Source organism: Schistocerca americana, chromosome 11, assembly GCF_021461395.2.
Source record: "Schistocerca americana isolate TAMUIC-IGC-003095 chromosome 11, iqSchAmer2.1, whole genome shotgun sequence".
NCBI classification, from domain to species: domain Eukaryota; kingdom Metazoa; phylum Arthropoda; class Insecta; order Orthoptera; family Acrididae; genus Schistocerca; species Schistocerca americana.
The window spans coordinates 156,819,447-156,835,924 of record NC_060129.1 but is presented as its reverse complement, the minus strand read 5'-3'; positions in this window follow the sequence as shown (position 1 = coordinate 156,835,924).

The window sequence follows — 16,478 nt, the reverse complement described above, 5'->3', positions numbered from 1 at the left end:
GGCTGTCTCATCTTGCCATGCTATCTATTGCAAAGAAAACGATTCACACGTTTCCAAATTTCAACGACAGAGTCATAGATCCATCACGAAAAAGGAAAGGAGGATGGTCTTTTTCTATACGTCTACAGGCGATTCAACCCTACGATCGTTGTCAGGCTCATTGTAAGGTAATTTTACAACTACAAAAATATTTTACTTAATTTAGGAAATTAAACATTGCAGTGAAGGTAGTGAACTCCGTCCCAGCCACGTCAGGCGTCAGCCACCGATGTCTGTGCTGTACCGCTAAGGATACGTCCTCTGCACCGCGATGACACAACGGCGAATGTTAATTTCTGAAGCGCAGAATGCAGCCCACCGTTTTCTCTTATCACTCGGAACTTTCCACTCCTCATTGTGCTTAGCAACGATCGAAATTTTGTTCTTAGTTTGTATTTCATTTTCTTTCTTATCGATGTATCGCTGTACGTTAAGTAGTTAAGATCCGTTTGACATCACTATATTCATTGTGAATTGTTTTTTATTGTAATATCAATGTCCACGATTATGTAGAATACAGAACTATGGAAAATACGTAAAGGGTGCTATTATGACGAGGTACGTCAGAAATTATGCGAGAAGGTGCTTTGGTTTTAAAGAATCTACTCGTTGTATTTCACAACATCTTACTTCTATCTATTCTCACACATATGAAAAACGTTTTGGGCTCAATTCGCAAATATAGATGCTTAATTTACCGTCTTTCCAAATCGTACTTTATGATATTTTTCACATGCAGAAGGTTATTACAAAGTACATTGACCGAAAAGGGTGAAAATGAAGTGCAATTTGTCCCCAAGGCGGTCCTTCACTGTCAGGGAGAAAACGTATAACCTTTGATAAGAGCATATCAAAGCCAAGGCGCCTGTGTGTGAGTGAAAACTGCCCTGTGCATAACATCTTGTCAGTCTGTACTGCACGAAAAAGCACTTACATTTATCAGCACAGTAGTCCCATCGCACCAAATCTTCAGCGGGGCTCAATTGATAGATTCTGCCAGAGTCAGTAACATTGGTGAGGTGCCAGCAGAGGCAATCCAGCACCGATGTCGCATTTCCTGCAAGCAGAGCTGCCACTGTGGCAACTACGCCCGCCGGCTGCATTGTCCGCTGTCGCATACAGAAGCAGTGCGCGCCGCAGGGAGCGCGCGCTCAATATGACGGTGGGCGCAGCGGAAGTCTGCCGCAGGACGGCCAAACCACGGGAAGCGTGACGTGACGCCTCTCCTCCGGATGACCGCCGTATTCCTGTTTGCCTGGTGAGAGTTCGCGAAAGTCGTCGAGTAAAACAAGGAAGTGTTGTAGTCATTGTGCTGTTCCTAATCTATAAAAACGATTTAGGGGGCAATCTGAGCAGCCATTGTTTGCAGGTGATGCTGTCTTTTAGCATCTAGTAGCGTCATCGGAAGATCAGACGCAATGGCAAAATGATATAGAGAGGTTACCGGCGGGGTCCGTTAAGTGGCAGTTGGTTCTAAATAATGAAAATTGTTACGTCATCCACAGGAGAACTAGAAGGAACCCGTTATATTTCTTTTACTCGACGAGTCACACAAATCGAAAGGGTGCCGTTTCACCTAAATGCCAAGGTATTACAATTAGGACCAACTTAAATAGGAACGATCAAATAGAAAATCTTCTAGGGAAGACGAGCCAAACACTTTGTTTTGTTTGCACAACACGTAGACGATGCGGCAAGCCCAGTAAAGAGACTGTCACTTGGCGATGCTTGAAGAACCTTCCGCCACACACCGCCAGGTGGCATGCTGAGTACTGGTACATATGCATCTACATACATATTCTATAAGTCACAATATGGTGCATGGCGGAAGTTGCCTTGCACCACCGCCAGTCATTTCCTTTCGTATGACGCTCGTATATACAGCGACTATATGTATGCCTCCACAGACACCCTAATTCGTCTATCTTAGTGCTCCTTATAGCAAATGGACTTTGACGCCAGTGAAATCGTACTGCAGTCAGCTTCGAATGTCGCTTCTCTAAATTTGCTCAGTAGTGTTCCTCCAAAATAACATCGTCTTCCCTGCAGGGGTTCCTATTTGGGCTCCCAAACCACCTTCATAACACTAGCATGGAGTTCGAACCTAGAGGTAACAAATCTGGCTGCACAGTTCTCGATTGCTCCGACGTCTTGCTTGAATACGGCCTTGTGTAGATCCAAAACACCCAAACAGTACTCAGGAATGGGTTCTACTAGTGTCCTATGTCTTCTACACATTCACCGTACTTTCCTATAATTCCCCCAATCGAAGCCGAGCATTCACCTTCTGTGCTGTACCCTTACATGCTCATTCCATTCCATATCGCTTTGCAACGTCACAGCTAGACATGTAATCGACGTGACTGTCAAGTAGCGCACGGCTACTGCTGTATTTGAATGTTTCTACATTTAGGCCTAACTACCATTCATCTTACCAACAAATTTTGCTTAAGTCAACTTGCACTCTCCTACAGTAATTCAACAATTACATCTCCCTGTACACCACAGCATCATCAGCTCATCCTGTGTGTCAGATTATGTTCTGGGGCACTCCTGGCGATATGTCTGTCTCTCGTGAACACTCAACAATGTAAGGGGTTTTGTTATTAAGAAATTTTCCAACCACTCACATATCTAGAAACCTATTCTGTATGCTTGTTCGTTCGTTAACAGACTGCAGAGAGGGACCATACCACGGGATCACTGTGGCCTGCGAGCAAATCGTTGCCTCACGATCCGTCAATTTTTTTTTTTTTTTGTTTTACAGCAGACACAGTTGCTTATGTCGCCTTCCATCCGCTCACCCCTCCCTCCCCACTCCAATACCCCTCCATTCCCCTCCCAACACTGCTTTCGCCCAATAAGTATCATTTCAGGTCAGTATAGAGTAGTGAAAAGAACGTCGCAAAGTGCTGTCACCAGGGATGGGCCAAAAAACAGATATATTGGATTATACCTATGTATTTTTACACCAGGCCAATGAACTCCAGCTGAAATGCAGCAGCAAGCCACGGCCTACCTTCCACATTTATCAGACCTGCAGTCTTTCTACTTTTAGACATCAGAGCTTCCTCAAGGCGGCAAGTGTCAGTTAAGTGTACTGCTTATCACCAAGACATATAATTTTACTGTTAGTCTACTCAAATGCGTGAATGTAGGTCCAGAACGCGACAGTGAGTTTGGGATGGCTACAGACAGACAGACGTGGTGCGTAGCATGATGGAGTGTACCCAGAAGTAGATGACAACATATGAAGTTGCATTTCAATCACCAACCGACATTAAAATGTATGGGAGGAGGGTTTCAACAGTGCATATGTACAGGGAAGCTATGACTGAATGAACTTCAGGGGATATGCGCATTTAAATAAAACATTCGAGTGTGGAGAATTTGGATGATTTATACTGCATCTTAGCGACTGCTACAGACTGACAGACGTGCTGCTATCTGAGCTTAAGAGGAGCAGTGTATGAATGCATGTATTGTCGCTGTGCCAGGGGAGTCTATTAGTATGAGGTGTATTCGAGCAGAATTTAGGTATTGTATGTCTACTCATATATGTGTTGAGGCACTTGTTGGACAGAATACTATACAAGCTGAATTTAAGGCTCATATGAAGCAACTTCTCGAAAAACATTGCCCTACACAACGAGTATGGTTCAAACGACTCTAGCACTATGGGGCTTAACTTCTAAGGTCATCAGTCCCCTAGAACTTAGAACTACTTAAACCTAACTAACCTAAGGACATGACACACATCCATGCCCGAGGCAGGATTCGAACCTGCGACCGTAGCGGTCGCGCGGTTCCAGACTGTAGCGCCAGAACCGCTTGGCAACCCCAGCCAGCCACAATGAGTATAAAACGTGCATATGTAAATAAAGAAAATGCAGAATAAATTGTTCTTCCAGCCTCACTGCGTACCAATCCGCACCATTGTACTGCACACAAACGTGCCATGAGACAGTGCTTACTCGGGAGTCTGCAGCAGTGTGCGCGAGACGGGGCAGCGGCGCACGTGTCGGCCGGGCAGTGCTGTGGCGAGCTGCCGCCGCGGGCCCCACGTGGCCACTGGCTGGGCGGGGAGCCGCCAGCCCGCCTCCAGAGGCGGGGCCTCAGCCAGCAGCCAGCAGCCAGCAGCCGGGTCCCCACCCAGCCAGCCAGCCAGCCACGGCCTCCACAGCTGGTGAGGGCAGCCAGAGGGGTGGCACGCCCCAGCAGTCAGCACTTCCAAGTTAATGCTGAATTATATACAGTTACTGTAACTCAGGGGTAATGTTTTGCGAAGCTGCTGTGACTGTACATATTTCTCTTAGTTCCTATTGTTTTACCTTGAAGTTTACTTTGTGCTGATATGTAAGGTGTCTATTTTTGAAAAAAAAAAAAAAGACATGTGTAATGCAGCACACTGTAAATAACAAGCCACATGTTACAGTACTGATTTAAGGAAATCCTCCTTTTACATCATTTACATCTGGCTAGTCATTTGTAGTGATTAGATTCTTTTCTATGGAATAACAACGATATTGTTAAGAATCTTTTTTTGTAAAAAAAATGATCGATGTGTATTTTTTAATATATTCATATTCTATACCATTTAAGCCAGCCGGTGTGGCCGAGCGGTTCTGGCGCTTCAGTCTGAAACCGGGCGACCGCTATGGTCGCAGGTTCGAATCCTGCCTCGGGCATGGATGTGGGTGATGTCCTTAGGTTAGTTAGGTTTAGGTAGTTCTAGGGCATGATGACCTCAGAAGTTAAGTCCCATAGTGCTCAGAGCGATTTGAACCATTTATACCATTTAATCACATATATAATTTCACGTTTAATTCCATATACATTTTTAAATTAATAAACTACCTGGTTTTTCCGTTTAATTATGTGCCATATTTGCATTTGATTCCATGTACAAATTAAAAACTAATAATAAGCACTCTGTTTTCCCAGTCAACCACTTTTTCGTTTCTAATTTGTTTTTGCCTGTACATAATATGCGTAGGTGAAAAAAGAACCACACATATACACGTGCACACATGTAGGCACTGAAGAGTAAAAGAAATTGGTTCATGTGGCACAGACTTGACTAATGTCTGAAGTAGTGCTGGAGGGAGCTGACACCTTCAATCCTGCAGGACTGTCCATGAATCCGTAAGAGAACCAGAGGGTGGACATCTCTTCTGAACAGCACGTTGCAAGGCGTCCAAGATATGCTCAATAATGCTCACGTCTGGGGAGTTTGGTGGCTAGCGGCAGTTTTTAAATTCAGAAGAAAGTTCCTGGAGTTACTCTGTAATAATTCTGGACATGTGGGTTGCCGCATTGCCCCGCTGGAATTGCCCGAATCAGTCGGACTTTACAATGGACATGAATGGATGCAGATGATGAAACAGGATGCTTATGTACGTGTCAGCTATCAGAATTGTATATAGACATATCAGGAGTCCCGTGTCACTGCAACCGAAAACGCTCCACACCATTCCTGAGCCTCCAGCCCCTCAAACGGTCGGTCCCCTGCTGACATGGATTCATAAGGCTGTCTCCATACCCTTAAATAGTTTTGTTTGAGGCACAGGTCAATGTCCTAATGGATTATGAGAAGAAATTATATAACTTTTGGCGCCAAAGGTAGCTGCATGTTTATGTCTCGTTTATAATCGATCTCTAGAAATTGGCCATGGAAAATCGCGGAGGTAGTTGTAATCAAGGAAGTCCGATAGATCTATTTGCTTCCTGGATGTTCTGTAAAAAGCCTTTGAAAAGCTGGTTGGCGCCAAACTGCCGACTCACCGGCTTCTGAGCGGTACGAGCTACTGGCAGCTCGCTTTCGGTGCAGGGAAGGCCACTAAGAATGCCGCAAATGCAGTACTGCAACTTGTCTGTGTGAAAACACGTAGTGGGAGCCTCGGAGGCTGACGGCAGCTGACGGTGGCGGCCGGCGCTGTCCTCTCACGCAGTGGGGGCTGAGCGCTCACTGCCGAGGTAGCCGCCACGGCGGCGGCATCGTGCTAAGCGTCCTGGAATACCGGCGCGAGTTAACCGAGCTATCAGTGACTGCAGCAAAGGCTGCACTTTCTTTCTTTTCCGAGCCCGCATTTGCACAGACAGGGTCCGCCGTCTGATAACTTTCTGCGGACCTCAGTGCTCCACTCACAAGGGGAGGCCACCAATTGTGAAATTCAAATTCGATTCATACTGCGCATAATAAAAGCTCATGGCCAGAGGTGTAATGTGGCAAAGCACCAAGATGCACTTCTCAGCCGTTGTCGAGAAAATCGACAGTTAAAAGAAACCGTTGCGGTGAAATACTCTCTTCGATTAGTAACGTTCTAGAGCGTCGTGGCGCAGCGGTAGGTGCTGAGGTTCGTAATCCGAAGGTCTCCGGATCGAATCTCGTGCCATGGAAAATTTTTTTATTATTAGTTTTTGGTAATTCAAATATACACACACACACACACACACACACGCACACACACACACACACACACACACACACACACACACACACACACACACACACACAATATGTATATATATATATATATATATATATATATATATATATATATAAACACACACACATAAACTATTAATGAATTGCTTATGCATGTTGGTGAAGGCGGATCGCTCTCCAATTGTACCGCCTCCATTTTTGCGTTTGTTTAACAGGATGTACCAAAGCTCTCACGTCCGCACTGATTTTCGACGATGTTATAAGTTGCGCTAGGGACCGCATCCACCTTCCTTCGAAGTTAGCAGGCAACTACGCTGTTATGCGGCGGCTCGTTTCGGCCCATTCAACATCTGTCCTTCAAGTGTAACGAGCGAGTAACGGAGTTTATATTTCATACTTGCCACAGCAAGTTTGTGTTCGTGGGGTTTCTGTTCTAATTCGAACGTTTGACTTACGCTATACGTACTCGTTTCGGAATATCCTTTCTACGTCTTCCGTTAACTATACGTGGTTAACATTATGAAACAATTAATAACGTTTGTGAAATACAACTTTGTTTTTCCACGACAAACGACTTTCAACAATTTATTATATGCACAATTGTTGCAACTGAGTGTGTGTGTGTCTGTGTGTGTATACACACATTTGAATTACAAAAAACAAATACTAAAAAAAAGGTTGTATGGCTCGAGATTCGATCCGGCGACCTTCGGATTACGAACCCGAGCGCTAACCGCTGTGCCACAACGCTGTAGAACATTACTAATCTTAGAGAGTATTTCACCGGAACGGTTTCTTTTAACTGTCGATTTTCTCGACAACTGCTGAGAAGTGCATCTTGGTGCTTTGCCACATTACACCTCTGGCCATGAGCTTTTATTATGCGCAGTATGAATCGAATCTGAATTTCACAATTGGCGGCCTCCCCTTGTCAGTGCACTCGGCCCCCGCCTCACCGCGGTGTCTGGCTGCGCAGCTGACGTCACGGGCAGCGCTGCCCGTGCACTGCCGCGTGGAGGTCTTTTGTCATTTTTTGTGTAAGATACAGCTGTAATCACTTCTCGAAATTACAATACATGAAATTTCCAAATCGAAAATTATAACATTTTTAACTTTTGAGAAGAGAAAAAAAGCAAAGTAGGAATGATTGGTAATTGTGGCCTCAACAACGCTGGTGAGGAACGCGGTCTCAGATCGTGTCCTCGAGCCCAACCTCCCTGGGCGGCGCCTCCCATTATAAGTTTACCGCATGAGATATTTCGCAAAATGTCACGAGACCAGTCATCTCTGGCATAGCTGTTCTAAAGTCTAAATGTAGTCCAAGGAAGGACAGAAAAGACGATAGAAAGAAGCACAGAATGTGGCAAGGTATCCAAAATTACTTACCCTCCAAGGTCGGCTTGATGGTATTACTTGCAGTAATTACCATCCACCAATTTACCCATTGCTCACAAGCCACACTGGAGAACGTAGTTCATGTTCTCCAGTTGGACTGATCACACAGCAATACACAAACTTTGGCACAGCCAACAACTCCCACTTGTTCTGCAGGGTGTAAATAAACCAAAGAGTGTGGCTGAGGCTAAGGTTCAAAGATGTTGCATTTGGACGGAGCTTATTTTGGTCAACAGTAGGATTCTGGAAAACTGCGTACTGATGACGCTAAAAATAAAGAGTGTGTCAAAAAGGACTTTGTAGCTTTCGAAATACAGAAATACATTGAGATATCTTGCAGAGTCGATTGACGTGTTAGTTTGTAGCAAAGAACCTCAAGCTTCACCTAAAAGTCTCATTTCGTTTCGATGTGAATACCATCTATGATGCGGGACACATCCCACTGGTAGTCGACTTCCCCTTCCCACATTCACTGTAGCAAAAATTACGAAACTTGTGCAACAGCAGCGTAGATTCGATTTTCGGGTCGGCCGAATTGTTTGCTACGGGAGGAACATACGCGCGGTCTTTAATGAAACCACCGAACAGTTTTTGCAGAGTTCGTTTCATGGTACCAGGACACACAGCGGGCACGCTCCACACCAGTGAAAGCAGCCATCTTAACTGTGCACAACGCTGGCGTTCCTGGTGGTGGAATGGGGCACTGATGGACTGAAGTACATGCAGGTTGTTTGCTGCATAATCATACACCTACCGATTCTATAAGTTATCTCAATACATCTCTATATCATTCTAAAGTAGCAAATTCCTTTTTGACTCGCCCTGTAGATCTCTGTTTGGATTACATTCGTTATAATTCAAGTCACATCTATTGGATTACGTGGCACAGAGAGAGTCTTGTAGCTTTAAATGATGAAGTGTTCTGATTCGAAAACTTTATTTGCCGAAATCACAATTGATGGTACAGTGATGACTAGTTTCAGCAAATCTGAACTGCCACTTTCTAAATATTCTTCCTTAATACATATTTATTATAACCTAGACGTCTGAGCTTGTAACCCCACACCCTGTTTGAGTTGCAAACCATTGTCGCCACATCAGTAGTAGAGCTATAACAAGCCTACAGGGCTTCCACGGACATTTCTGTGTGAAGTTATTTTAACTACAAGTTACTCGTGATTTAATGTGTATGGCGAGCGTGGACTAGAGGTGGAAGATCGACGCTGATGATCTCATAGTATAGGATTATTGTCTGCAAATGTTGCCGCTCATGGTTGCTAATACACTGGCAGAAAAAAAATGGTGCTTTTGGAGGTTAATAGGTCACTCAAGATTTATTGTTGCAATGGTGCATATGCAGTACGTGAAGTGGTAACACATACGGACGAATAGCACACGCGGTTGGACGAACCAGGCATCGACCCAACCTGAGACATCCATACTAGCACGTGGCGTAGCCACCACGGGCGGCAACACAGGCGCTGACTCTGTGATCCAGTGGGTCGTACAGCTGGCGAATACAGCCCTGGGATACCTGATGTCACGTCGTTGTGTAAGAGTCCTCGCTTGACACGTCGCACCTGTCACTTGTCGTCCCATCATAGCCCACAACTGCTGGACTGCAGAGGAGTCCAGAGATCTTGCCAGCCAGGGAAGTTGCCACACGTCTTGCAGGGCCATTGAGTTTGATGAGCAGTATGTGGACGAGCATTATCCTCTTGGAACAACACACCATCTTCCTGTTACAAGAAAAGGAAAAGAGCAGGTTTAACAACATTCTGCATGTCCTCTCCAGGAACGGCACAGTAAGGCCAGTGTGTTCACTCTTTGAGGTAGCACTCACCAGCTCTTCGTCGTATGCACAAACGGCCGTCGCTTGGATGCAGGCAGTATCTGCTGCCGTCGCTGAAGACCAGGGCGCGCCATTCCTTCTTCGAGGCGAAGGAAGCCCTGGCGGCAGCAGTCGACCTCTCCACGTCGATGCTGTGGTGTGTGTGGGAGGGGGGGAGGGGAAAGGAGCTAGAAGTGTGGGTGCCCACAGTCTCACTGCTAAAAGGTGGTTCGCAACAGTTTGTGTCTGGTCTCACGAGCTGTGTTACCTGTGCTGTGGTAGCTGTACGCCCTGTCGCCGCTGCCCCTGGACTAAGACGAGTCTGGCGGGCGTCAGGGCTGCGTGGGCGTGCAGGAGCTCGTCTGCGAGTGCGAGAGTGATCACGTGACCACTGACAGCCGCACAGAGTGGCGCAGCACGTGCAGCTGATGCGGCAGTTCTGCAAAAGGACGACAATTTGACCCCTTTCAGGTGTACGAATATATGAAATAGTTATGAACATGATTGGGGATAAATTGAGTTTTGTGAAAAGAATATAAGATTTTTGGTTGGTTAATATTACGAAACATCCTGGTCTGGTAGAAAAAAGCAAGAGATTGTCAACAGACATTCAGGCAAAAATTATCTAGCTAACGTGTAGTTAGATTCAAGGCTGACTGTAGAGGAAACATTTGGACTCCACAACGAAAATATTTGATCTTGATTTGTCCTGTGAACATTCTAATGAAAATATTCGTTTTGATTACTTGAAGAGCATTAGTCTGTCCTTTCTGTCTTTAATAGGTACTGAATTCGATGTTGAAATAAGTTTCATTGAGTGAACAGCGTCGATACAATCTTGCAAAGTTTAAAAGTACGCGGCGGAAGGGCATTTATGTCTGACTGATACTATGTACTATGTTCCAAAAGGAAAGAAATGATAGCTGTTCAGATATTTACTCCCAACACGGGGTTGATGCCTCAATTCAGCATTATTTTCACCTTATTTCCTTACTGTATTAGTGAAAGAAGCAGTACAGAAAACGAAAAATGGAATTCAGAATTTCCATCGTTGTGCAGGAGCAGTGAATTGGAAGGTGCTGCACACTTTTGAATCGGCACCTTCCAAAACGCGGAATCCGTCGTCCTTGCCATGGCGCCACTGCGCTCTCTGCCATGTAGACCTAAATCTATGGCCGGCCCGTGTCGCCGAGCGGCTCTAGGCGACTGCTGCTGTCGCAGGTTCGAATCCTGCCTCGGGCATGGATGTTTGTGATGTCCTTAGGTTAGTTAGGTTTAAGTAGTTCTAAGTTCTAGGGCACTGATGACCTCAGCAGTTAAGTCCCATAGTGCTCAGAGCGATTTTGAACCTAAATGTATGGCGTGACACGCTTTGTCACTTACATGATGTGAGTCTCTCCATGGGCATCATGCCAAACACCAACAAATATTCTAAAATAAATTTCGTCTGATCCGAATAGCTACACCCATTGGTAACCGCTTCATTAGGTTTTAGCTGTATATCTACAGATATAAATAACTGATTTATAAATTTTATATAAGAATATAAGGAGAAGATTAAATCGATTAAGTAGACATATAGATATCAGAGTAGCAAATTTTACCTGTTGATTATCAGTGCAACGGAGAATACAGAGAATCTGTGGTACCCTCATGTCGTTTATGTACGAAGTAAAATATTCGACAATGTACACTAAATTACTCCAATCCCTCCTCCACCTGCACTGTTTGGCGGAAAGACCCTCGCCGCCGTGGGGTGGCGTGCGTGCCTCAGTGATGCACACAGCCGTACTGCAGATCCAACAACGTGGAAGGGGCGTCTGTGCAGGAGCCAGACCAACATATGGTTCCCGTAGAGGGGCAGCAGCCTATACAGAATAATGCTGAAGGTAAGATGGGTAAATTCAGTTCTTAACGAAAAGTTACATAATCGAATGGATGAAACATATAGAAGGAATCGACTGACAGCAAACGTCTTCAAGTATCAAGGAATCGTTAGTCACGTAATGGAACAAAGTGTGTGGTAGAACAGAAAAAGCAAACAACCTAACAGTGAATGGTTGGAGCTATCAGGAATTCTTTACGTCATTAGCTACAATTGAAAACACTACTAACAGATATTAGCATCCATAGGTTTAATATTGATTCGCAGGGCAATTTGAGACACATTGACCATGATATCCACTCCTTTAGATTACGAACGACTGTGCAAAGAGTGTTATTAAAATAATGGTCAACGTTTTGCTTCGAGATAGAGATTTTCTTCGGTCAGTCCCAAACTATTCTACCTGTGTTCTTCAGAAGTACAGTGCAATGTTCTTTCGGACATGTATGCATATATGCACGCTTGCATGTCCGAGGAAACAACGCATCGTATTTCTGAACAACACAGGCACTGCAGCATCGCATTTATCCGCCGATACCGGGCAAGCGACTGTCAGTTAACATGTCTCCCCTGTGCGGGAATATACACAACGTGTGTACGAGTGCAGGGATGGCAGACACACTGTTGAAGACATAGCCGAGTCAGAGTCCAGTGATGAAGAAAAGCAAGTGAATTTACGCTAATGGGCATGGTTTTATGCGCCATTTCGTCACATAAGTGTTTGAATGTCAATTAAATAGGTGGTAGAACACTGGTATTTTTTCCTGTATTGGTTGGTGAGTCAAACTTTACATTTTATTTTCATTTCCTTCCCTGTTCCACTTTCTCCTAAGCGTGAATGTGGCGTTCCACGTTCGTTCGTTCAGATGACAACAGCAGACAGTAGAGCGGTGTACAGTCTGCATTTCGATAGAAGCACAACACAGCGACAAAGAAAAGAAGAGGGAATTATCTTCTCACTGCGTGATAACACAATGACTACTGCAGCGCTGAAAATTAATAAGTCGCATAGGGTGAGAACAGTAACAAGCGCTAGTGTTCTGTCTATTTTATATGTTCATATTGTAACGATTGTTATCAGGCCTGTCTTTGTGACCGCCATTTGTGTTGTGTGTACATGTGTGACCGGTGGTAACATTTATGCTTCAGGTTTCACCATGCAAATTTAATGTGTGTAATGTATCGACAAGAAGTGTAAGTAGGACGTAAGTGTGTAATAAAATTTGATGGCAATCTTTCTACAGCATAAACACAGTATGGTAGCAGTGGATGGATTATAATATTTGGGATCAATCTTTGAGATAAATTATCTTCTAACGTAATTCAAGAGTTCAGGACTCCTCATTCGGCGTTCATCTGAAGGCGCTATTAGCCTAAAAATGTTGGCCGGGGAGTCTAGATATGCCTGTAGATGTTGATCTATTGAATTTCCAGTTAAAACGTGACCGTTGAATTTTATATTGCTGTTAGATATTTCGGGGCTGAGATTCTACAGAAGCAGCGTCGCACTACCACATTTTTGTTAATGTGACGTGGAGGACTGACTTTATGGCAGCTGGTGAGCAGTCATCGCAGCAGTCTTCTTGAAAGACTGAGCCTTCCAGTTCTACGGTGGCGGTGGCGTCCTTGTGGTAGCACGCTGTGCATGGCCTTCTGTTCGCCGATGAGCGTCAATTCCGTAATGGATTTAGAGTCACTGACCAGGGCAGTCGCTTTCCTGCAGTAGACACGCTACAAGATAGATTTACCTGTTACGGTCACGAATCGAACTGGCTTGAAAAACTATAAGCATCCCCAACCTTGTCTGGTGAGACTGCCTTTTTGGGTGATATTCCCTTGCAATCAGCCTCCTCCTACTTGCCAAGGGCAAAGTCAAACACACTATGGTCGGCACAGTGTAGATGAAGAGTCCGTGTGGAACCACTTGCCTTCTACCATTTCATGAGTACTGCACACTGGAAGTGTCTGCGCCTGCGCGCTATAGCGACATACTTGCCAATATGTTGAGCCTTGCATTTTGTCGTCAAGGCATCGGTTGAGTTAGCCAGTCCTTGTTGTATTCTCGTCATGGCCCGTTTTCAGGTATATTAATTCACAGTTTATCAAATCTTTTGACATTCTTGGTCTCGTTTCAATTTAAAAAAAATAAGAAAAACGTCTGGAAACGGAGAGTGACAGTACCATGTCTAGCTAACTACGATATTGTTTTATTCTCTTTGGAATAGAAAATGTGTAATGAAATTTAAAAAAAAAGTAAAAGTGATAGACCGTTTAGCTACGAATCGTAGGATCATAGGATCTAATCCTGCCTGTATAATTTTTCCAGTCTGTTAAAAAAAGAAAAATAAGGAGTAGGTGCTCGATCCCTTAGTTTACTAAGCACTTTAAAACCTCCCGTAATAAGATTACAAAAAAGTGGGTTAGGGTCTTCTATTAGTAATAAAAACGTGCTGTGTCGCTGGTTCTGACCTCGGCTCTGCTTAATTTTTGAATAAAAATGAACAGCAATTGCAGCTGAAGACTTCTGGCATAAGAAGTCAAGTCAGCCTCGTTTCTCCAATGGCCTTGTCAAAGACGGAAGACGGTGGACAGCCGATGGTAGTTCAGGACCCTCTCTTAGCCTAGGGGTGGGAAAGTGCCCCTATAAGACGGAAGAATCAGCAGTTATCAACAGTATGAGGATGCAGAAGGTAATGAGAACCACTGCATTAAAGACACATAAAGTGTATCAACAGGAAATGTGGCATGTAACTGAAAAAGTGTCATGACTGTCTCTGCATTGGCAAAATATTTCAAACTAATCCGCCATTCGGATCTGCTGGGGGGGGGGGGGGGGGGGGGACTGCCTAGGGTGAGGAGACCATGAGAAAGAGACTGATTATCCAGTGAAAGGGTAATATTCTACGAGTCGGTGCGTTGAACGTCAGAAGACTCAAAAATTAAATCCTAAGGCTCAGTACAGATATAGTGCGGGTGAGTGAAGTAACTTAGAGCCTTGGCATCTGACACTCAGCCAGCACCGTCTCTCCTCAAGCCCAGAAAAAGTTTTGTAAGGGTCTATGTAAACAACAACAACAAAAACCAAAGGCTAGACGCGTGGAGAAGGAGGGCAGAGACTGCTCCTCTAGACTGGAGACAACCTCCCGGTGATAATGAGAGCTGGTGTACCTGGAAGTCCCTCAACAGATTCCGAGCTGGTGTTGGGCGGCGTAAAGAAACTCTTGAAAAATGGGGATACGCTAGAGGACCCTCACCTTGTGAGTGTGGAGAGCAGGAGATGATGTCTGCGAAACTGACGTCTGTACCCGTCGTCATGCACTGAAAAAGATTTTATGCTGGCCAATTCTAACGCTTTGGGCGAAGACAATTTAATTCATGTCTGTTATTCCATACTTAAGTATATTTATGAATTTTCATTTATGTACAATTACTTCTAACAGTATGCTAAGTGTAATGCTTTGAACGTAGCTGACTTTTGGGCAAAAGCAAGTTAATTATACATCTCTTTGTCCTTTTCATGTTTACATGTTAATGTCCATGGTCTACTTACATGTTTTGTAACTATTAATTTCTGTTAATTCCCTTGTAATTCGTTCCCTTAACACGAACAAAAAAGTGAAGTGAAATGGAAGGAAGACAAGGGTTTATGGTCTGGCGAGTGTAGCAGTAGAGAAGTTGTATAACAGGTTATGAATAGGAAGACAGGTCACGGAGTGAGCTAGTGTGAATAGTCATTGATATGGTTTTCCTCGTCAGAATCGGCAGCAAGCCAATACCTACGACGATAGTTCAGGTATACTCGCCGATGTCGCAAGCAGAAGACGAAGATATAGAGCAAGTATGTGAGTGTATTGAACGGGTAATTAAGTATGGAAGGGAGGTAAAAATCTAATAGTCATGAGGAACAGTAATGTGTTTTAGGGGAAGGAGTAGAAGAAATTTTACGGGACAATATGGGCTTGGCAGTAATAATGAGAGAGGAGAAAGACTGTGTTCTTCAATAGCTTGCAGGTAGTAATTGCGAGTGCTCTGTTCAGTATTTACGAGTGGTAGAGGTAGGCATGTATTTGGAAATGATTGGGTGATGTGGGGTGATGGCCAGGCAGAGATTCCGAAATCAGAGGAGACATGGGATCCAGTACTGGAATCAAGTACACGCAGAAGCTGATGTAGACTCATATCACAATTTAGTAACGACGAAGACTAGACTGAAGTTTAACAGTTGGTCAGGAAGAAATAATGCGCTAAGAACTGGGATACACAAATACTAAGAAATAAAGATTCAATTGAAGAGGAATGGACATTAATAGAAAGAGAAACTACACAATTTGGAAAGAGAAACATAGCTAAAAAGTAGGCAACTGAGAGGAAACACAGAGAAGGTAACAGAAGAAATACTTCAGCTGATTGACGAAAGGAGGAAGTACAAAAACGTGCAGTGAAATTCAGGAATAAAGATATAGAAGTCATTTAGGAATGAAGTAAACGGGAAAAGCATGAAAACTAAGGCAGAATGGCTGCATGAAATGTGAATAAATCGAAAAAGTGATATATAAATGTCAGAAGGACTTACTCAGCAAATAGAAAAGTCAAGACAACCTTCGGTTATATTAAAAGGAAGGGTGGTAAAATTAGGAGTGCACTGGGGATTGCAGTGTTAAATGCAGAGGAGAGGGCTGAATACAGTATCAGAATCACAAACAGTTATAAAAATGTAAGTTGGCGTTTCTACTTTCGCCAAATGAGCTATTTCAGAATTGTGCTATCAGAATGAAGAATGTCGTCTGAGATTGGTGTTTGGCGCAGCACAAAAGAGGATGTAGACAGACCGAATTTTAGTACATGTAATTTGCATATCGCGGTTCGGTAGTCGTTTTATG